Source organism: Acipenser ruthenus, chromosome 14, assembly GCF_902713425.1.
Source record: "Acipenser ruthenus chromosome 14, fAciRut3.2 maternal haplotype, whole genome shotgun sequence".
Lineage (NCBI taxonomy): Eukaryota > Metazoa > Chordata > Actinopteri > Acipenseriformes > Acipenseridae > Acipenser > Acipenser ruthenus.
The window spans coordinates 15311891-15334887 of NC_081202.1; the positions used below are offsets into that span (position 1 = coordinate 15311891).

General features: G+C 35.9%; 1 pseudogene; it reads right to left on the reverse strand.

Annotated features, from left to right (window-relative positions):
* Positions 1-57: 57 nt before the first annotated feature.
* On the reverse strand, positions 58-22337 carry LOC117420103 (leucine-rich repeat and guanylate kinase domain-containing protein-like; annotated as a pseudogene).
* Between the last annotated feature and the right edge of the window lie 660 nt (positions 22338-22997).

The window sequence follows — 22997 nt, forward strand, 5'->3', positions numbered from 1 at the left end:
GAGGCTGTTCATTCTTAAATGTAACATTGTGTTTTTTCCCTTAATGTTGCAGTGATGTTTTAAAAAAAAAAAAAAGAAAAAGTATTTTAAAAGTAGAGCTGTGTCAAAGGAATGTGGGTGCAGCTGATTTACTTTGAGTGGTGAGTGATTTCATTTGGGTCAATTTATATTAACAGAATAATGTAGACATAAGGAATGACGGCCTCACCTTTGTAGTCTCATAAGTATGATGGGCAGAGATGCACTAATGAAGGATTTTAACAAAAGGCTGAACCAAAAATCAGTACCATCTGTTGTATAATAATGACCTCACCTTATTTGAAAGAGATTTGTATAGTTAAATCTCAGCCCCTTTTTGTGTCAGTAATTGTCAATAGTACCTGCATATAGATTATTTAAAATAGTGTTCCTGTTTTACACTACACACTATTTCAGAGAAAAATGCTTATATGATTTCACTGAATTCCATGCTGACATGAATGAAGGGTCTTCACCTGGCAATGTGTGTCTGTTCTTGTGCAATATCTTTGTATTTTATATACATTTATATTGGTTATTCATTATAATTGTTACTTGTAGGTTTCTACATTCTGGGATATCTCTATGTATTATTTCACTATCATCTTTGACACAGGGTCCAATTGTGGATAGAGAATGTATTTGTTTCTATTTCACAGTAGCCCATAGTTTGTTATCTCAGAGCTTGCAGATTTGTTAAGTTTATTCAGATAGGTAATGCAACAAAGTGCCTGTAGGGCAAAACCTTTTTACAGATCTACATTTATGTTTACGGTGTGTGTTTTTCTGATGTTTATAATGTTGATTATGTGATGTTTGTAAGTGTGTCTGGTGTAATTCACAGGGATGTGGCGGAAGATTGCAGCCAAAGCTTCCGTTGCTTAAATCCAGTCAGTATTTTCCTTGTAAATCAAGCTTTTCCTTTGTTTGTGCTGTCCTAGTAAATAAATAATTTTATATAAATGAATATACAATCTGTCTCTAAACTTGAAGATTCATATTATGCGTTACAGTATAAATGGGGAAACATTAGTCAAAGATGTTGTACATTAAATGGTCTCCATTATCAATCTGCTGAGCAGTTAAACAGCTTGGAGTACTCACTCCACCCATTTGATTTCAAGGAACACCACTGTGCTTTTTATGGTGAGCTTTACATCCATCATTATTCACGGTAGACTTCTGAAACCGGTTAGTACCAGGGCCTGGACCAGGAGCTGGGTAGCATAGTTGGTGAGGAAGGGTCGGATTCTTCGGATGTTGCTCAGGAAGAATCGGCAAGTGCGTGCCAGAGTGGAGATGTGCTGGGAATAAGAGAGGCAGGGGTCCAGGGTGACTCCAAGGTTCTCAGCTGAGGAAGAGGGAGAGAGTGTGGTAGATTCCAGTGGAACAGAGATGGAGAGATCAGAGGAGGGGGAGGAGGAGGGAAAGAAAAGGAGGTCAGATTTAGAGAGGTTGAGTTTGAGGTGATGCAAGTGCATCCAGGAGGAAATAGCAGACAGACAGGTAGAGATACGGGAGGAGATGGTGGAGTCAGAGGTGGGGAAGGAGAGGAAAATCTGAGCATCATCAGCATAGAAATGGTATGAGAAACCATAGGATGCGATGAGGGGGCCCAGGGAGCGGGTGTAGAGAGAGAACAGGAGAGGACCCAAGACTGACCCTTGGGGGACTCCAGTTAAGAGAGGGTGAGGTGTGGAGGTTGCTCCACGCCAGGTTACCTGGTAAGTGCGGTTGGAGAGGTAGGAGGAGAACCAGGCCAGAGCAGTGCCAGAGATCCCCAGGTCAGCAAGAGATGATAGTAGAATAGAGTGATCAACAGTGTCAAAGGCAGCAGAGAGGTCGAGGAGAATTAGGACAGAGGAGAGAGAGGCAGCTCGGGCACACTTAAGTGAGTTGGTGACAGACAGGAGGGCGGTTTCAGTGGAGTGAGCAGAGCGGAAGCCAGATTGGAGAGGGTCAAGCAGAGAGTGGTTGGACAGGAAAGCAGAGAGCTGGCGGTGTACAGTCCGCTCGAGGGTTTTGGAGAGGAAGGGTAGGAGGGAGACAGGACGGTAGCTCTGGAGGGAGGTGGGGTCGAGGGTAGGTTTTTTGAGGAGGGGAGTGATAGAGGCTTTTTTGAAGGCAGAGGGAAAGATACCAGAAACTAGAGAGGTGTTGAGGAGGGAGGAGATGAAGGGGAGTAGAGCAGGAGCAGCAGCAGCTTGAAAGAGGCGAGTGGGGAGGGGGTCCAAGGCATACGTGGTGGGTTTGTGACCCTGGAGCAGGGAGGAGAGGTCAGAGTCTGAGAGGGGCAAGAAGGTGGAGAAGGAGGGTGAGTTAGTAGGGGTTGAGCGGGAGGGGGTGCGGGGGAGGGAGAGGTGTTAAAGAGTTTGCGGATATCTGAGATCTCTCTCTCTCTCTCTCTCTCTCTCTCTCTCTCTCTCTCTCTCTCTCTCTCTCTCTCTCTCTCTCTCTCTCTCTCTCTCTCTCTCTCTCTCTCTCTCTCTCTCTCTCTCTCTCTCTCTCTCTCTCTCTCTCTCTCTCTCTCTCTCTCTCTCTCTCTCTCTCTCTCTCCTTTTGGCCATTACCTAAACAATTTAAACCTGAAGGTTTACTACTCTATAGAGATTTTCAGAAGCTTGCACTAAAAGTCCTAAAAAAACTTTCAGACTGTCTAGTTCATGTTCCAGTCCTGATATATTCAGGGGCTCCACTGCATGTTCTGAAATTCCACTGAACTGAGGGTGGAGAAACAAAACAACAAATTGAAACTGCTAAACGTATTTGCAATCACTTGGCAAGAAGCCGTATCAGATTCAAAGTTACATTTAGAAACGTAATACATTCAATGACAAGCATTTCGACAAGTCTTATTCAATGTAGAAAAGCTTGTCATTGAATCTATTATGTTTGTTAGTATTTCTAAATTTAGCATTTGAAAAGTTAAAAAACAAAACCAGTGAAATTAATAACTAAGTTAATTTCAGATAGAACATTTGGACTAAATAGTAGTAGATGCATCAGTTTATCTTTTAATTTATTTTTTGTTTGTTTAATCTTCTTTGTTATTTCAGGTGTATCTGTGTAAACAGACATCTATAGAGACACCATCCAAGTTATTAGTTTACTAGTATACTCTAATAACTCTTATCCTCAGTGAGTGATGCATGAAAAGTATGCTTGTACAAGGGTTACTAGCTTGGTAACTATGGCAAGCCAAAATTATCATTTAGAGATATCTCTAATTGCATTTTAAGATATCTTGAAATATTTAGAGATATCTGTAAAACATTTCAAGATATCTCAAAATGAATTCCAAATATCTTTAATTGTGCAGTTTTTAAGACATCTAAAATTAATTTAAAGATATCTCAAATTGATTTACAGATATCTTTAAATACTATGGAAACCATATGGCTTGTGCTAGCATGGCACGCCAAACTGTCATTTAGAGAAATCTTAAAATGAGGGTTTTAAAGATATCTCAAAATCATTTAAAGATATCTCTAAATAACTTCCTGTTCATTTAAAGATATCTGTAAATCATTTGAAGATATCTTCAAATAATTTCCTGTTCATTTAGAGATATCTGTAAATCATTTGAAGATATCTTCAAATAACTTCCTGTTCATTTAGAAATATCTCTAAATCATTTAGAGATATCTCTAAATAACTTCCTGTTCATTTGAAGATATCTTTAAATGGACAGGAAGTCCATTGAAAACATAGAGCATTCTCACAGAAAGTCATTTCGAGATATCTTGAAATAGTTTCCTGTTCATTTGAAGATATCTTCAAATGATTTAGAGATATCTCTAAATGAACAGGAAATTATTTTGAGATATCTCTAAATGATTTAGAGATAGCTCTAAATAAACTGGAAGTTATTTGAAGATATCTTCAAATGATTTACAGATATCTTTAAACGATTTAGAGACATCTTTAAATGAATAGGACGTTATTTAGAGATATCTCTAAATTATTTTTAAAAAGTATTTAAAGATATCTCGAAAACATTTAGAGATCTCTTAAAATGATTTAAGGATATCTAAAAATGCATTTTAGATATCTCATTTAAAGCTCCATTTAAAGATATTTGTAAATCATTTTGAGATATATCTAAATGTATTTTAGATATCTTAAAATGATGTAGAGATATCTTTAAATATTTGAAGATATCTTCAAATATTTAGAGATATCTATGAATGAATTTGAGATATCTCTAAATGGTAATTTGGCTTGCCATAGGTAACCCTCTTTTATTCAGTTGAAATATCAGTAATACATCAATAAATATCACCTGGTTTGAGTGCCAGTAGAAAACAGTGCCCAATGGTGGTATTAAAATGTCATAGAATGGCCACAACTATAGAAAGCATAACATACCTGGTACTAACTCAAAGCAATTGAAAAAGGCTTTGCATTTCTGTATCCTTTGTAAATGCATATAACGTTCCTATTGTCAGAGCACAATCATATTCAGCTGCTCTACTCCAATGGAGACAAACCTGCTGTCAGGACTGCCAGGAGAGAAGCTCCGATCAGGTGTAACATTGCTGCCACTTGGAAGCATCGATGAGTAGGAAGCTGGGTCTAGAAGATGCTGGCGAGACCAAACAATGCAGGAGCAGTGAGTGGACCCCTAATCGATATAGGAAAACAACACACAAAAAGAAATAACTGCTAATACAGTTCATGGTTAACTCTTACTGGTTTGCAAATCATACATTGTCAATGGTGACAGATACTTTATCATTTGCTATTTTTAATTATATTGACTTGCATGTTTTAAGACAAATCTGTTGATTGAGGTTGGAACTGCGCACTATTTTGTATTGGCTACCATCTCATTGACACCCTCAACAAACCTCAGACTTGGCACTAAAACCTGGCAGTCTGATAAGCCAGGGCTTTGAACTTTATTCTAGATGTGGAGATGGGCCATACCATCGGCAAATAGCAACTTAGCTTATTTTCTTTGCAAATAATTACTGCCTCCTAATGCTATCCCCCATAACTACAAAACTTCAGCTTTTCAAAGCCATATGTAAAAACAAGAATTTCCCAATCTTAAAACACATTTATTGAAGGTTTATTTTACACAGCCACAGTGTTTTGACTTTTCTAGTATGTGGCCCCCTGGAAACAGCCAGCCCTGGGTCTTTATACATCAGCATTTCCGTTGGCTCATCAAATTCAGGATATCCCTCTAAGGTCCTGGAGAGCCCCTATCCAGCAGGTTTTATAGGTGTCTTTACATCATCAGTGGCTAAAAATCTGGAACACCTGTTAATCTTGACTAATTAAGCCAATAATTGATTCAATTACAGTAACAGAGGTAGGTTGAACTGAAAACCAGCAGCCACAGTAGCTCTCCAGGACCCCTACTCTAAGGTGTTTTTACCTGTCTCTTGGCACAATTTATACATCATGCTAAACATCACTGTCCCTGGGGTTGTTTTATAAAGTTGCCCACATATAGAGTCATAAACAGTGATGTGATAAAAAACTAAAAAATAAAACTGTAAATCAAGCCTAACGTTGGATAACTAGTTTCTGACAAATACTGTCAAGCATCACTTGACATGTAATACAATATAGATTAAAATGGGTTTACCTTTTAAACAGGCGGGTATACGCACTGGAGTTCTTCCCCTGTTGAGCTTCCCTTGCTGCTTGTTGTCTTCTCTGAACTGAAGCCTGTTCCTGTATTAAAATATGCAAACCAATATTTAATCAGCTCCAAAACCACAATAATCCAACCCAGACAACTAATAATGATCAGTAAGAATTTACAAAAAAAGCCCTTTATTTGTTGATGCCACCAGTGGGAAATGATGTATCTCATATATTAAGTGTAATACATTTTGAATGCTACATGATAGATTTACATGTTTAATTGTTTTTATACCAGTTAAGATGGTTTGTTAATTACAACATTACATAATGTATTCTTTTTAATAACTGTTAATGTAATTGTCAAACATTGCAGGTGTAATAACGTACAAATAAAATTAGTATACAACTACAAAAACAAATCAGAAAGACAACTTCAAACCTAGAGACCAATTTTTAGAGCCCCTAGTACTTAATACAGATAATAATTACAAGGGTATTCAAGTTTTAAAATAGCTCTAGCCTTCTTCCAATTAAAATTGTAGTGTTTGACCTTGAGCTCAATCAACATAGTTTAAGTTCAAATTATAAGCTTAAAAACAATGTTCATTGAATGTGAAATAATACACCCTATGTGTAAATTAGATGTTATTTTTCAAACTGGGGAGCTGCCATTTCATGATCAAAAATGTAATTGTTTATCACACAATTTTAACTGGAAGATACAGTTTTACATTTGTTCCATGTTTGCATCACACATAGAATGCTGAATCTTGAATAAATTAAAAACTAATTTGTTTTAATCGTGATTATTAAAAAATAATCACGATTATCACACATTATTTAGGTAGTATGAATACAGTATTGAACTGCATGAAATTTTAATCAAAAATCTACCAGGAAAGTTTGAAATAAATGAGTATGTTTTTAAAATACAAAACAGAATACAAGTTGGTTTTGAGCATCAAGGAAAAATACAAAAGTTATACAGAATATACTGTATATAATGCTTTATTTAAAGCTTACATTAGAAATGCAGTATTTATGGGAAGAAGTGCCTTTAATGTTAATTAGGTGCTTGCAAGAATTCTACATACCACATGCAGTTTGGGGTGCAGAGGAAATAGCTACCATGTCTACATTTCGTCCAGACTATACTAAGCTTGAATCTCCATACAGGAATTAAATATTCACTAAATAAGGCAGCACAGTGGATCTCTCAAGCTAAGGCTGTACTGTATATGAAATTTTATATTAAATTGCTTCCAGTTTTCCGGTGTTTGTATAATCACATGATGAGCGTAGACGTAAAATAAACTGCTCAAGGCTAGCTCAGTGAGGCATCTGTTTTAATCTGATTTACTACTCCAAGTTACAAGTGATGATTGGTTTTGATCAGACAGAGTCAAGGCCAATCCATTCTAGTGACAGTTTGATTGCACTCACCTGTGTATGTTTGGTCTCCTGCATTTTCAAAACTTTCCTGTTCTCCCAGACCCAAGTATTCTCTCACTAACTGATTCAGCTTTATGTATGCATCTTGAAGATCATCTACATGTACAATGCAAATGGAGAATTTTAATTTCATATTATATTAAATCATGTAATAAATAGTTACACAAGTGTCCTTTAATACGTGATGTACAATATCTCTTAAAGAGTATGTACTCTTCTTAAGCAGTTAAAGGTTCAAATGGTAAAATGCATATACAATGTTTCAGCTTTGTCAACGTGACCTTTTTATAAGTTTTACCCATGATACTGAAGTTGTGGATAAGTGAAACGTTATCTTAATCTATTTATACTATTGTGACCAGTCAACACACACACACACACATTATATATATATATATATATCTAGAATCATTACATTTTCTAGTATCTAAGGAATGAAAGTATAAACAGATTTCTCACAACAGTACATCATCTCTGCAACTGTGCTAGCATTTCTGCACTGGCTTCCGGTACAATTCTGGATAGATCTTAAGGTGTTGCTTTTAACTTCTAAGGCATTAAATGGCTTTGCACCATCGTATTTAAATTATCTTTTAATACCATATATTCCTAGATGCCAACTCAGATCACAGAATGCCAGGTTGCTTACGTCCCACAAATTAAAAAAAAAAAAAAAAACACAGGTGGTAGAACATTCAGTTGTAGGGCCCCAAAACTCTGGAATGATCTGCCTAGCTCTGTAGGGAAGCACCAAGTGTCACTGTTTTTAAAACAAGATTAAAAACACTTTTATAATGTAGCGTTTTTATGCTAAAATTAAGTTCCTTTTATTCTTTGTCTTGTTTTACTGTTCTATGTGTTTTTTTTATTTAGTTTTTATTGCTTTTCATGCTTTCTCATGTTAATATTTGTCAATGTTTTTTATTCACATAAAGCTCGTTGTGACTTTTATTGTGAAATGCGCTATATTAAATAAATATTATTATTATCAATCTTTACTGCTTACTGTAGTAATACAGGCATTCAGTAAAGGTTAAGGCTTGCTTACCACAGGGAATAACAGTATCAAAGAATCCTGGGAAATCCCTGTTCATTTTAATGTAGATGTCAACTCTGGAAACCGCCATATCAATTTGTGACTTGCTGTAGAGCCCTCTCATTCTCAGGTGCCTGGCATACTTCTCTTTATCCATGCGGTTAAGCAGGATGTATCGTGACTCAAAGCAGGTGTTTTTTAAACTGCGCACACCCTGTGGCAAAAATCAAACTATATTACATTACAACAACAGAGACAGCACAAATGTTTGCAAAGAAGACTCATTCACACTGATTTTGATTGTTAACATGTGAATAGAAAACCCTGCAAGCATTCAAATCAATGGCCCACCAATGTGGTGAAGTTGTGAATCTCATAAAAACAAGCATTCTGCTGTGTAGACACCACAGTGGGGGAAAAAATGATAAATATGGGGCATCCAAAAGTGGTAGTGTTTTGTTGGGTTGTAGAAAGGCAGCACACAGCCCTGTGAAACTCTCAAAAGGTCCATAAATATCCTTCATACAAAGAACAAGCCTGGCTATCACAGCCTCTTTGACAGTTTTTTTCTTGCTCATCTTTTAGGAGTATTTTGTCATACATTTAAATTGTTATAAACAAGGCTTTGTGTTTTTAGTTTCTCTGTCTACCTCAACTCAACCACCGCAATTGTATAGATAGAATGTGTACCATACAGTAAAAATGTACCCTATACTGGCAATACACTAGGAATAATAATGGATTCCCAATTAACTTTTAAAAAGCACATTAAAAAGGTGATAAACATGACAAAATACAATCTGTATAATTTTAGGTATATTAGAAGTCATTTATCAATGAATGCTGCTAAATTATATTTGCACCCTACGATTCTATCGCATTTAGCTTACTGTATAACGACTTGGTCACAAACAGGGAAATCTGTTGTTCAGGTAATCCACTCTGTATAAACAAAGCCTAAAAACTCTAGACAAAAAAACAATTGTGAAATTCTTACAAAACACAATTTGTTAAGTTTTGATAATTGTATAGATTATTCATATGGAGTTCTGATTTTTAAGTCTCTGCATGAACTTGCTCCTCAACCATTAAAATAATTCATTACACTCTGTTTTGAATTTAGCAATAGAATCACCAGAGCAGCCATCAATGGTAATTGTATGGAGGCAAGACATCGTACTAAATTTGCACAAACTGCATTCTCAATTAAAGGTGTAATATTCTGGAATTCATTAACAGAAGATATAAAAAAATACTCATGAACTTAGGGCTTTTGCTTATAAACTTAAAGTATGGTTAAAATCAAAACAAACATGAATTCATTGATTGGGAGGGTTGTACTGTTGTTTATTCTGCAATTGATTGTTGATTTGCTAATCTTTGTTCTCAACTGCCCAGGGACTACCAATGAAAATGAGCTTTTAGCTAAATTTGGGTACAATGCATCATATGACATGTTCATTTATGTTAGAAATTGTACAATGCCCCTGTCAAAAAAATAGAATAAATAAAATACATAAATAAATAAATATAATATAATATGCTTGAAGTAAACTATTACATTTCAAACCCTTTGATTTCTTACCTCTAGCTCCATATGAACATAGCATTCCAGTCCCTCCCCTGCTACAATTTCAATAGCATCCCTGGTCAGCCCATAGTAATGACAACCATATTTCATGGTATGAATAAACTTTCCCTTGGAAAGTAAAGACAAAAAAATAAATAAAAAAACACAGATTACATAGCAGCTTATGTTTCAAAATGGCTACAGGCAGAAGGCTTTATTTAAATGTTGGTTAAAGCTGCTTAATATTTTTTTATGATAAAAAACAGATCTTGAATAGACACAGAAATAAAAAAGAAACTAATTAAAAATGTAATATAAAAAATGTTGTATTCATTTTTGGGTCAGTTATTCAATTTCAAATTACTTAATTGTAGTTTATTTTTTTTGAGCACAAGTCCATGCACTGGCAAGGTTTGGTAGAATGGTAGACATCAATGACTTCTAAATTCACCAAAAATCAATAAAAAAAAAGAAAGAAAAAAAATATCAGCACTGAAATCCTACCATGTGTATCATGTCCTCAAATGTCTCCTCAGAGACAAAGTGATAATCACTTCCATCCACCTCGTCGAAATATGGACTCCTTGTGGTGTGGCAGGCACTAAAGAAATAATACAATACATTGAAGCAGAAAAATCACATGCCTTACAAATATGACACACATAGATCTTTGTAAATCCCTTCTTTCCAGAACCATTCCTTCCAAAGTATGCCTGTGGGAAGTGATGATGAGATCCAGACATTTCATAATGTCAAAAGGTTATTTATGGGGATGTCCAGCTTTTTATGTCTATAAATATGTGTGGCAAAGTGGTTAACAGTGTGCAGGTGCAGGAATGCCGCAGTGATCAATTAACAGACAGACAACGATAATCCAGGTGCAATGATATTTTATTTGTAAATCCAATGGTCGGATGACACAAAACACAGTAAACAATAATGATAACAAGCAATACAGCGGCATGTACTGCTTCGTTGTAATGCACGGGTTGGTCCGGAAATAATAACAGTCCTGATCTTTTTACACCCACACATAACACAAACACAATCACCAGTCCAAGGTGCGTGCTCTAGTGCTCATGGTGCTAATACAGTTTATCGTGAAACAAAGTGCAGTGTTGTCCGGGTTTAGTGCTGGCCTTTAGCGACAGCTCCGGATCGTGTTAGCCATCTAATAATTATTATTATTTAATTCTTAGCAGACGCCCTTATCCAGGGCGACTTACAATTGTTACAAGACATCACATTATTTCACATTATACAGATATCACATTATTTTTTACATATAATTACCCATTTATACAGTTGGGTTTTTACTGGAGCAATCTAGGTAAAGTACCTTGCTCAAGGGTACAGCAGCAGTGTTTCCCATCGGGGATTGAACCCACGACCCTCCGGTCAAGAGTCCAGAGCCCTAACCACTACTCCACACTGCTGCCCAATAATAACAAACAAGTATTTGTTAGACACAACAAACAAAACACTCACGATAACCTCACAGGTTCTCCTTCCAGTTCAGCTTTTAACCATAACAAGGAACAGATCACTTCGCTACGCCCCCTTTTGTACCATCGATCATGACCCCTTGGTTAACTAGTTAACTAGTAAATTATATTTCTGAGGTGAATGATTAAGAAAACCCCTTGATCTACACAATTGATCTTTTATGGGTTACTAGTAATCAATTACACCCTACAAAGCAAGCCTTGAATACTAGTTAGTAATGGGCAGTTATAATAAATAATACACATCATACATAAGTATTTTTTTCATAGTTATCACAGATTTCCATAAAATGTACCCATTGCCATGTGATATTAAGTTCCTCGTAAAAAAGTGACCATTTCTGAAAAAAATAGTGTAAATATACAGATTTTTTATCACTTAAAAAGAAATCCAGCAAATGTTTGCCTTATTGACACACTACCTTTTTACAATGCATTTAGGAACCTGGCAGCTGGTTTAGTTTGCTTCCGGTAAACGATTGAATATACTGCGTAGAGCTGTACAATTACATAAAAATGTCTTCAACGAAAAAGACACCAGCTGCAACAAAGATTTGACAAATTTATGCTAAAGATCATTCTGTCCAGTACAAGAAGTGGACAATTAATTTGTCTGTTGTTATTTTTTACATTTATTGATGTTTTTATTTTGTTTGATAATTCACTGATGGTGAAAACAGAATGTCTTTAAAAGATGGACATAAAAAACGAAATATTCTACTATTTAGCACTATGTTTTTAATGAACATTTCTTGTATGATAACATCAGAGAAAATTATTTTGAACGTGATAACGCAATTTTTTTCTTATTTAATAAATATTGTTTAAGCATGAAATACTGTATCTTGAAATACCTATTTTTCATACTGTGAAATGCTGTGAAATAAGCGATTTTTTATAGTGAAAAAAAATACAGCCCTCATCATACATTACAGTAACTTACATACTTATTTATACAACATTACATGGGAAGGTTACAAAGTTATCCATTGCTTTTAAATATACAGGGAGTGTATTTCATTTCCTCAGAGGGTATACCCCCATATTCATCACAGCACATGTATTTTTTAAAATATTTTTTTCATGTAAACAAAATGCAGGATTATAAACAAAAACGTGCCAAACAAAGTGGTGTCAACTTTTTGATTTTATAAGCAAAGAAAGGCTTCTTACACAAGTTATTCATAAGGTTGTGAACCTGTGAAACAAGCAGTTTGGGAAGGGAGTTGAATATGGTTTGAATTCCAGTCTCTCAAAAGGGTTGTAACTGGCTCAATGAAAAGTGTTCTTTTAAGGGATATTATTTTTCCAGGAAAACCTGAAAATGGGTTTAGTGCACCCAACACCTGGTTCATCGACGCTGCAGCATATGGTTTGAATTATTGAGATTTAAAGCAATATTTTACTACATATTGAAAGGTTTCCATCATTAAACATAATTTAAAATTATGGCTTTAGTAACATAACACAGACATTGGGGATAACTGTGTCATTACACCATTGAAACTGGAACTAATGATCATAGAAGATTACATGAAAAGTCAAAACTTACCAAGTTGAAGAAAGAAATACAGTATTTATGAAATAATGCAAATTTCTAACAATCTTTCAGTTTAGCGGCTGTCAATGAACAAGACAATTGTGTGTTGGCTCACATTTAACAATATATATTAAACAAGGATTGAACAACCTGAGCTAGCCGCAAGACCCACTTATGTAACAGCTCTGTTAGATGATGTTGAATTCTTGGATTTTGCTAATAAACTTACTATTTTAGATACACACATTTAACAATTAATAATGTTTTTAAAAACAACATTGACAACAGGCTTTAACAATGTTTAAGGACAACATGTATATGTATATGTATTTGCAGAATAAGTAAAGGTGTTTCTATTTCAAACATTCAGATGTGTGGCTTACAGAAATAATGTGTGGAGGTGTGAACTGGTCAACAAAATACTCAAAAACGGTCCAACCAGTATTCTACATCATGTTCAAATTATACTCTATTACTGCCGTAAAACATGATAATATTGATGGTGACAATCATCAAAGGACCAAAGGCATGGCATCTTTTTTTTTTTTTTACTTCTGTGGGGCCACCACTGGCTTACAGTACATTTACATTATTATTATTGGTTTATATAATTGACTAAAATGCTGTGCTGGGAAGAATTATTGGCTTGTAAATATCTTAGCCAGGTTTTATGGTTGAACGCCTACAATTTTAAACATAACTGCCAAGGATTTATATGGCTTGGCCATATGGATTCCAGATTCCTAATTATCATTCCAAGGCATGAAAGGAGCGATAAGTTAAGCGTCTTAACAGAAATATTATTATTATTATTATTATTTATTTCTTAGCAGACGCCCTTATCCAGGGCGACTTACAATTTTTACAAGATATCACATTATTTTACATACAATTACCCATTTATACAGTTGGGTTTTTACTGGAGCAATCTAGGTAAAGTACCTTGCTCAAGGGTACAGCAGCAGTGTCCCCTACCAGGGATTGAACCCACGACCCTCCAGTCAAGAGTCCAAAGCCCTAACCACTACTCCACACTGCTGCAAAAAATGTACCTTGTTGTTTTGTCGCTTCAGGTTTCAAAAAAGGGAATTATTAGTGGTCCTTCTGGGTTATTATAGAAATTACAGTGCACGCCTGCTGGATACATATCCCTGGTGAGTGATGCACTGTGTGACAGATGGTGCTGCACGTTGTAAAGAACAGCATGTTGCCATTTCTGAACAACCAATTTTAGTGCAACATATATATGTGATAAGTAAAGTTGTTATCACATATTGCCATAAAAATGCTTTCTAAAGCCTATACAGTTATGCAATCTAAGATATAAAGTTGCTTACAATAGTATCATTTTTAAGTCAGTTGTGCAGGATTTATACATTGCTTGATTATTTATGTTCAATTTTTTAATAACTTTTTCATTAAGATTATCAGATAAAGTTTACAGAGTGAGAAGTTCTAAAACAGTTCTAATTACAGTTACAGTATTCTAGCAGTAATCTATTTGTCACTGTGACTGATTTGTTCTGTGCAGTATAGTCTGAACTCCAGGACAGCTTCCAGTGGGATATGTACCTGCTTTCAGGGATCGGTTTTATGTCCTGTGGGCATCTGCTCTTTTTCAAGTTAATTTAATGCATCAATCATTACAGAAGTTTAAAGCGATGACAGATGCCTTGACTTACCCATATGCAAAAAAGTGACTGAATTCCCGGCACAGTTTGTGAGCAAGTTCCTGTTTTCCACAAGCCTGGGGGCCTGTCAGAGCCAGCATAGGATAAAGGGGCATCTAGACTGGGTAAGGTGCTATGGAAAAAAAGTTTTAAATTCTGTTTGATCACTAAAAGTAGAGGTAACTATCCTTAGCTAAAAGCCATGAACATCTAAAAGTCACACATAATCATTTTATGTTGATTGCTGTTGATTATGAGTCAGGCTGTATTAACTAATTCGTGTCAAATGCAAGTCAATTTTAAATGCACTAAATTGTTGCCAATCTGTCCTTCTAAAGGGGGTGCTAACCGTGGGAGAGTTGAGTAAATTAAAAATGTATTTGTTTGCATCATTAATATTTAACACAACAGCAAATCCAACACAATTTAAAAGAAAGGAGAGAATCTCTGACAGCACGAGCCTCCTCAGATCGCTGCTGTCCAATTGAAACTGGCAGCTGAGGTAACCTACACAATTGCCAAGTCTGCTTATAATAAGCGGGATTGGGCTTGTTTTTTGAGAGTCACGGGTTGGAATTTGCATAAACACCCATACTCTAACATAGGTTTGTTTGTTTTGGTCTTGTTTTGAAAGGCAGTGCCGTTTTTTTTTTCTCGTGAGACTTGGCAACACTGGTAACCTTCCCTGACAATTTTGGGAACTAACTAATGCTGCACTTCAGTCCATTTCATCAGTATCCGCCACCTCCCTTTCAAGTGCCCACTATCTGTATTTCCTCAAGCGTGGTGTTGAATGCTTCCTCAGCAGCTGTCAGCCGTCCGGACGGGTAGGGTTTCTAACGTCTCTGCCGGTTTTCAGCCATGGTGATCTGCAATACCTGTTGTTCAGTTTAATTTTATACCTCGAGTTTTTAATTTATGAGTTGTAAGATAAATTAGTTGAAACAGTGTTCACTACTAACGACATGACACCCCACTAATGACATTTGAAAAACAATTTGGGCAAGAGCAGTAAAGCACATTATTAACCAGGCACGAGGTATTTTGCTTTATTACAGCAGCTTAGATTCACTCGTGTACCAGTTCTCTGTGCATGGAAACCACATTTTCCACAAAATTTCACTAGTAATCTTCAAAAACAGCACGAGTATTTTACGCATAGCTAATTTACATATCAACCCCCACCTTTCCCATTCATTTGCATGATGTCGGGTGAAAAGCCTGGTTTACTCAAGTAAAATAAACTGAGCGACTGGAAACCCAAAAAAGCATTTTACACAAGACATTTTTCTCGTGTAAATGTCTCGAGTTAAAAAAAAAAAACTTGCACACAGGATTTCAGATTTACCTGTGATAGATTATCTGTGGTTGCCTTAGATTATATATAACATGTGTCATGTGATCTTGAGCAGCAATTACTTCAGGAGGTGGGTCATATTTATTCACTGCTGCCACCTAAAAGGACAGGTAAGAAATATTGTATGGAGGGTAATTTGTGCCAAAATTTAATAAATAAATAAATAAATAAATAACAAAATAAATCCATCAATACAAATCTAAATACATTATATTTATTTATTTATTTCGTTTTTTTTAAAAATTTTGGTCGAATCTTTTCACTCTAGTATTTCTCATTGAGCGTCAATCACACTGGAAAGGCGGGACAATCCGGTAAGTGAATCGATGATCTAGTAACTTTAAATACAAACGCGATGGCTTGTTTCACCATCAGATTTGTGTAGGGTGTTAAGAATGTTACATACATGTCATTCTTTATGTATTTATTTGTTGTTGCCAAACCATCTGCCCTGCATCCCACAGTGACCCACTAAAATATAAACTGATTTGTTTTTATATACAGTAGTTGTAATTTGGTCACCTGATAGACCTAGGGCTAGTTAGTATATCATACAATGTCATACTATATAACGTTTCTATATAATATTGCTCACACAGATTGCAGGTAATAACTTATCGAAAGACCGATCATATTTGGTTGTTGTTGTCTGAGCAAAGAGAATCTCATTGAGCTCAAATGAGATGTGTGATGGACTAGTACTGCTGGAAACAGGGGCGGGACTTGTGATACAGATATACAAACTTGGTTCCCGTTCCAGGAAGTCTGTTGCTACTCTATGCAGTTGTGAAATTTACAGTCCTTTTAACTATTTTTTTTGCATTTATTTTATTTTAAATTAGTTAAATGTTCACCTATTTAGCAACCTCTTTTTGAGGATGTTATTTATTTATTTATTTATTTTTAATTTAGTAGTCGCCAATTAATTTTTACCCCGTTTTTCTCCCAATTTAAAAGTGCCCAATTATATTTAGGCTCAGCCCACCGCTACCACCCCTGCGCTGACTCAGGAGCGGCGAAGACGAACACACGCTGCCCTCCGAAGCGTGTGCTGGCAGCCGACCGCTTCATTTCACTCTGCAGGCCCACCATGCAGCCAGCCCAGAGTTACAGCGTCGGAGGACAACGCAGCTCCGGGCAGCTTACAGGCAAGCCCGCAGGCGCCTGGCCAGTCTACAGGGGTCGCTGGTGCGCGGTGAACCGAGGACACCCTAGCTTAGTAGCTTATTGATCCCAGAATCTCATCAAGCAGCTTCTTGAAGGATCCCAGGGTGTCAGCTTCAACAACATTACTGGGGAGTTGGTTCCAGACCCTCACAATTCTCTGCCCCTTTATCTAATCTCCATTTGTGACCCCTGGGCTTTGTTTCTTTTTTCTGGTCAAAAAAGTCCCCTGGGTCGACATTGTCAATACCTTTTAGAATTTTGAATGCTTGAATCAGATCACTGTGTAGTCTTCTTTGTTCAAGACTGAATAGATTCAATTCTTTTAGCCTGTCTGCATACGACATGCCTTTTAAACCAGGAATAATTCTGGTCGCTCCTCTTTGCACTCTTTCTAGAGTAGCAATATCCTTTTTGTAACGAGGTGACCAGAACTGAACACAATATTCTAGATGAGGTCTTACTAATGCATTGTAAAGTTTTAAGATTACTTCCCTCGATTTAAATTCAACACTTTTCACTATATATCTGAGCATCTTGTTCGCCTTTTTTATAGCTTCCCCACATTGTCTAGATGAAGACACTTCTGAGTCAACATAAACTCCTAGGTCTTTTTCATAGATTCCTTCTTCAATTTCAGTATCTCCCATATGATATTTATAATGCACATTTTTATTGCCTACATGCAGTACCTTACACTTTTCTCTATTAAATGTAATTTGCCATGTGTCTGCCCAGTTCTGAATGCTATCTAGATCATTTTGAATGACCTTTGCTGCTGCAACAGTGTTTGCCACTCCTGCTATTTTTGTGTCATCTGCAAATTTAACAAGTGTGCTTACTATACCAGAATCTAAATCAGTAATGTAAATTAGGAATAGCAGAGGACTGTTTTCTACATGTTAACCACTCCCTAATCCATGTGCATGCATTTCCTTGAATCCTTACTGCGTTCAGTTTGAGAATTCATCTTTTATGCAGGACTTTGTCAAAAGCTTTCTGGAAATCTAAATAAACCATGTCATATGCTTTGTCGATGTTGCATCCTCAAAAAAATCAAGCAGGTTAGTTAGACACGATCTCCCTTTCCTAAAACCATGCTGACTGTCTCCCAGGATACTGTTACCATACAGGTAATTTTCCATTTTGGATCTTATTATAGTTTCCATAAGTTATGGTCAGTATATTTTGTGCTATAAAATGAACTATTGAACTATTGGTTATTACATTTTTTGCTGTACTGAAAATATATATTTTTAAAACACTTTAATTATTGTTGATAATTTTGTTTGCCTGAATAACATAGCATAAATTATTTCCTTAATGGAAGTTTATATAGTACATCATTACTTTTTTTTTTTTTTTTTTACAGAGCAAGTACATATATTCTGCCTGGGTTGCTTAGCAACAGCATTCAAGTTCATTTTGTCTCTCTGTCACAGATGCGTGCTTGGCAGAACATTTTTTTTAAAAATGTAAATGGGTAGACCTTACCTGATTGTCCTCAAGATCAATGGTTGCAAGCAGCCTGTGATTTTCCAGCCCACACAAACTCTGGATTTTATTAGAGGACAAGTCCAAGGTCTGCAAAGTTTGAAGGTTCTCTAAGTTTGATATTTTATGGACCTGGTTGCCCCTCTAGTATAAAATTAAACAGTCATTAAATGGAAACAGAAACCATGCTCTAATGAGCTTATAAAAATCTCCATGACTTCTTCAATCTTTAGCTAACATGTACCTTGATACATGAAGGTTGGGTGCTGAAATTATTCTAGCACAGTTATTCAACAAAACTATTTACTTGTACTTTGCCCCACTCTGTTACAAAGTTATGAATTTTAATCTCAGTGCCTGCCAGTCAGCCTGTCACCTGTGTTGAAGCTTCAGCAGGAGCACACTCGGGTTCTTGGCTGCATACAGCAGGGGGCCTGTGACTAGCTAGCCCTCAAAGCTCTGGAGCCAGTGGCTCACTGACGGCCCAAGAGTGGACAATGACAGGGGCTTGCTGCGAGAAAGCTTGAAAGTACTCCAGGTTCACCCTTACCCAGCAGCATCCACTGTAGGTGATTGATAATGGAATATTTCCAACAGCTGTTTTAAAATAAATGCTGAGGTAAAGGACAACAAAAATGTAATTAAAAATGAGAGGTGCTGGATCCATGCTGGTATGCCATATGTCCATATATATATATATATATATATATATATATATATAAATAGTGTTGCATCTGGTTGTCACATTGAATAGCAAACTAAACTGGATACAAAAAATGGGACATTACATTTTAGAGATATATTTTCTATATACAAAAACGAATTCCAGGTCAAAATATAAAAGGGGAATGGTTCAATGGTTTATAAACATGAAACAAAATAGATATAATATGTGAAAAAAAGATAATTGATACAGTATGTGCAAAGGATAAAACAATGTGTCAGTGTAACTTTTTACAGAACACAACATGCATTTTAACTTGAGAGAATCATAGAATACAGCTATGTACGAACTGTAAAGACATTCAAACCATATGGTTTTATTGATATTATAGCCAGGAGTTGTGGCAGCAGAATGGTTCATTTGAACTGGACATCACTGAGAACTACCTTTATACATACAGGCCAGGGTTTACATAACCCTGCAAATATGTAGTTACTAACTCCGATAGTTTCTAGGATATAAGAGGCTTTGACACTGCACTGTGGTGGCAGTAACTATGTATGCTAGAGAATCACAGAATACAGTATAGTATGAAGACAAGATCTCAATGTTTTTATAATCTTGACACTAAAAAGTCACATGACCCCAGGTGTAAAAATCTCAACAAAAAAGTGCAGGTACTCATATACACAGCCGGGTGTAAACATTTAAAAATTGAGACAATTTGAGTGCCAATGAATAAATACTTTAAAAATGTATACATATCGGTACACGATACATTTATAAATACAAAATAAGCCTTAAAAAATAACTGATCAATTATAACCAATTCACCATAAACAAAGAAGCTGTAAAAACTGAAAGCTTTGTACCCTCTGCTTGTATCTCTCAGTCATGTACTGCAATATAGCACTTAAAACCTTAAAAGACAAGCATTAAGAAATATTACATTATGCAGAAACTGCTGTAGAGCAGGAGTTTTGTTTGAAGATATCCTAAAAAAGGGATGATATAAAAAATGGTATAATAAAACAACTATGCTATGAAAAAATGATACAAAAAGGTCTAAGTCAAACAATGCACAATAGGGGCTAAAATACCCCTCAGATTTATTATGTAACAGGCACTACTACTACTAATGATGTACTTGGCCATTTTAATCTCCATAGCATTCTCTGAAATCATCCCCATACTTTCCAGACCCTGGGTACTCACCTACAACAACCATGCTACAATAATAGCCTTGGATTAGAACATATATCCCTGTTTCTTTTATTTATTTAGTACTTATTACTTATCTTACAATACTATGTTCTGTGTGCTTCTCTGTTGTGTTTGTGTGTAGATTAATTACCATGATCTATTCCAGAAAAATATTTTTCAGGCAGAAACAGTATAAAAGTAGACTTTTTTATTTTATTTGATCCCTGGTATTGTGGTTTCTGCACAAGAAACAAAGTGGCAAAAGACACTTACTTTTCATAAAGTAATAGCATTACTGTGGTCTACCTCTGCCTTTTTTTAAAGATGTGCACACAAGTGAAAACTCACATTTAACTTAAATAAACTCTTCAAAATGTTTTAGAAAAGAGTGCATTGTACAAAGAAAAAACACCTCACCATTTTAGTTTTTGTTTATTACAGTCCTCATAACAGAAAATACTAGGATCACAACGAAACAAAACATTGATCACTATGCTTAACATGTACCTTGCAAGTTGGGCCAGTGTTTGAAAAGCGTGAAGCACACCTCCATCTGTATCCCGATTCTGACTCGCTCACCAAATCTGAAGCTGCACTTTGATCCTGTTTTTTTTATGTTATTGTTAATCCCTGCTGTCCCACACATCACTTACCATTTAGAATAATTTCGCGCAAATTCTGGCAATGCGGTAAATCGGTGCAAAGCAAAACGCGTTCTGATAATTATTTCTAATATTTATCAACTATGTTTTTATGGTGGACAGTGACGTGGATTTTTGCCTTCAAATTCATGTGCAGCAATGTTCGTTTCGAATATTTCAAATAGTTTCTCCACCACACTAAAGAAAATCATTATTACTTCATAATAATGATAATTACTCCATGCCACAGTTTTCACATTGCACTGCTAAAGTCTTCTCTCGTTGATCAGCGAATGAGCACTGACACAAAGCAAAATGGGCAGAGATTTGTGACACATGCCAAAATAAAATCTGATCAGAATGAAAGCTCGGCCAATGCAGTGATTATACTGATGTTAATGGTGGCCAATTAAATAAGTCCCAGTACCCAGTACCGGCATTGGTATGAGTACCGGCAGAATTTTACCCCTGCATGACCCCAATATTGCAGCAATGGCCAACATGAAGGGTACCATTCTTTTTTTAACATACTAACTACACAGCTATGCAGACTATAGCATTTGAAATAGCTTGGTTAGTGGAGATTTACTTTTCCAAAATAAAAAAGTAAACCTTATTTCATACTCAATAACATTCCATTATCAGCAATCTATCATTTCCAACCTGGCAAGCAGATAGCTCTGGAAAGCTGCTGTTAAAACAATGATTAATAGAACCTTTCATTTTATAAAGCCTTGATTACATTTTTTTTATTTTCTGGATTCCACCTTGACACTTGCAATATTTCTTTGTGAAATCCACCTCATAAAACAAAACATTACCAAAAGGAAAGAATATTTATAACTCTTCTGAGCAAGAGAGTGACAGTATGGTATGTTATTTAATTGAAAGACTGAAGCTTACTGGAAGTGTAACTGAAGAATTTCACTTACCAGACAAAGCTTTTTAATAGGCAGGTTGTTTAGTCCACTAATATTTGAGATCCTGTTATTTGCCAGACTGAGGCAGATTATGCTGTTGCAATTCTCCAAGCTTTGAATTTCACTGATGTAATTGTCTGTCAGTGAAGAGCAGTGTAAAGAAAATAATTGTAAGTTATGGGTGACCTAGATAGTACTTATCATGACCCACCAGAGAAAGTGTTAAGACAAATTATGACAGCCCATTGGTTCAACTCTTTCATACTTAAGTTTGTGCAAATGAAAGATGATGGATTGAGCGCAATGGAGAACAGTACAACTTGTGGCTACAGAGAAGGTACTTGGTTTTAGATCAGCATACATATTTAGAGTATTATTAAATCAATCATTTTCAGCAGTAAAGCAATCATTTAAATGACTGGGTTGAAGAAAACTGCGCTACCCACCTCTCTGGTTTGAGTCTGAATATACCAAACTGAAAGTCAAAGTTTTCACACTCCATCATCCATAAATTAGAATAATTTATATTGTTTGAAAAGGGAATAGAAATATGATTGATGACGGAAACTTAAGCTGCCTTTTATTACGTCTGCAGGTTCCCAAGTAAGGCCAGTCAATTAGTAGTTTTTCAAGTAAATTGGAGAACTGTCACTCAAATAGACTGACAAAATGGCTGCCTGTCAGCACTATGAACACAATATACAGTAAATTCAGTCTTCAGATTTTTAATTCACAGTAAAGAACTAACTAGAGCCTTCCATTTTCATATTTTTTTTTCTTTCCCCTTGCAAACATGAGTGTTTCTTATTTCAATGAAATCACGGTTTTATAGCAGCTGATGTTCAAGAGCCAGTGCCACCTAGTGAACATCTACTGCGAACTTTGTGAAAAATGTGAAAATGTAATTTGAAGCAGCAACATGCCAGCTACGGATGAGAAATACACAAAGTGTTTGATTGATCTATTGTACTGCACTCTAACAGCTTGTTCGGTATGTTTTAACACAGGTTCTGTTTCTTATCTTGCCATTGTTTTGTCCTAACCTACAGTACCTTTGCACACAGGTTGGTTTCACAGAACACAAAATGACTAAACTGGCTTAAACAACTACTTAGAACTGAGTTTTGTAATAAAGTCAATCAGCTACAGCATATTAACCTTC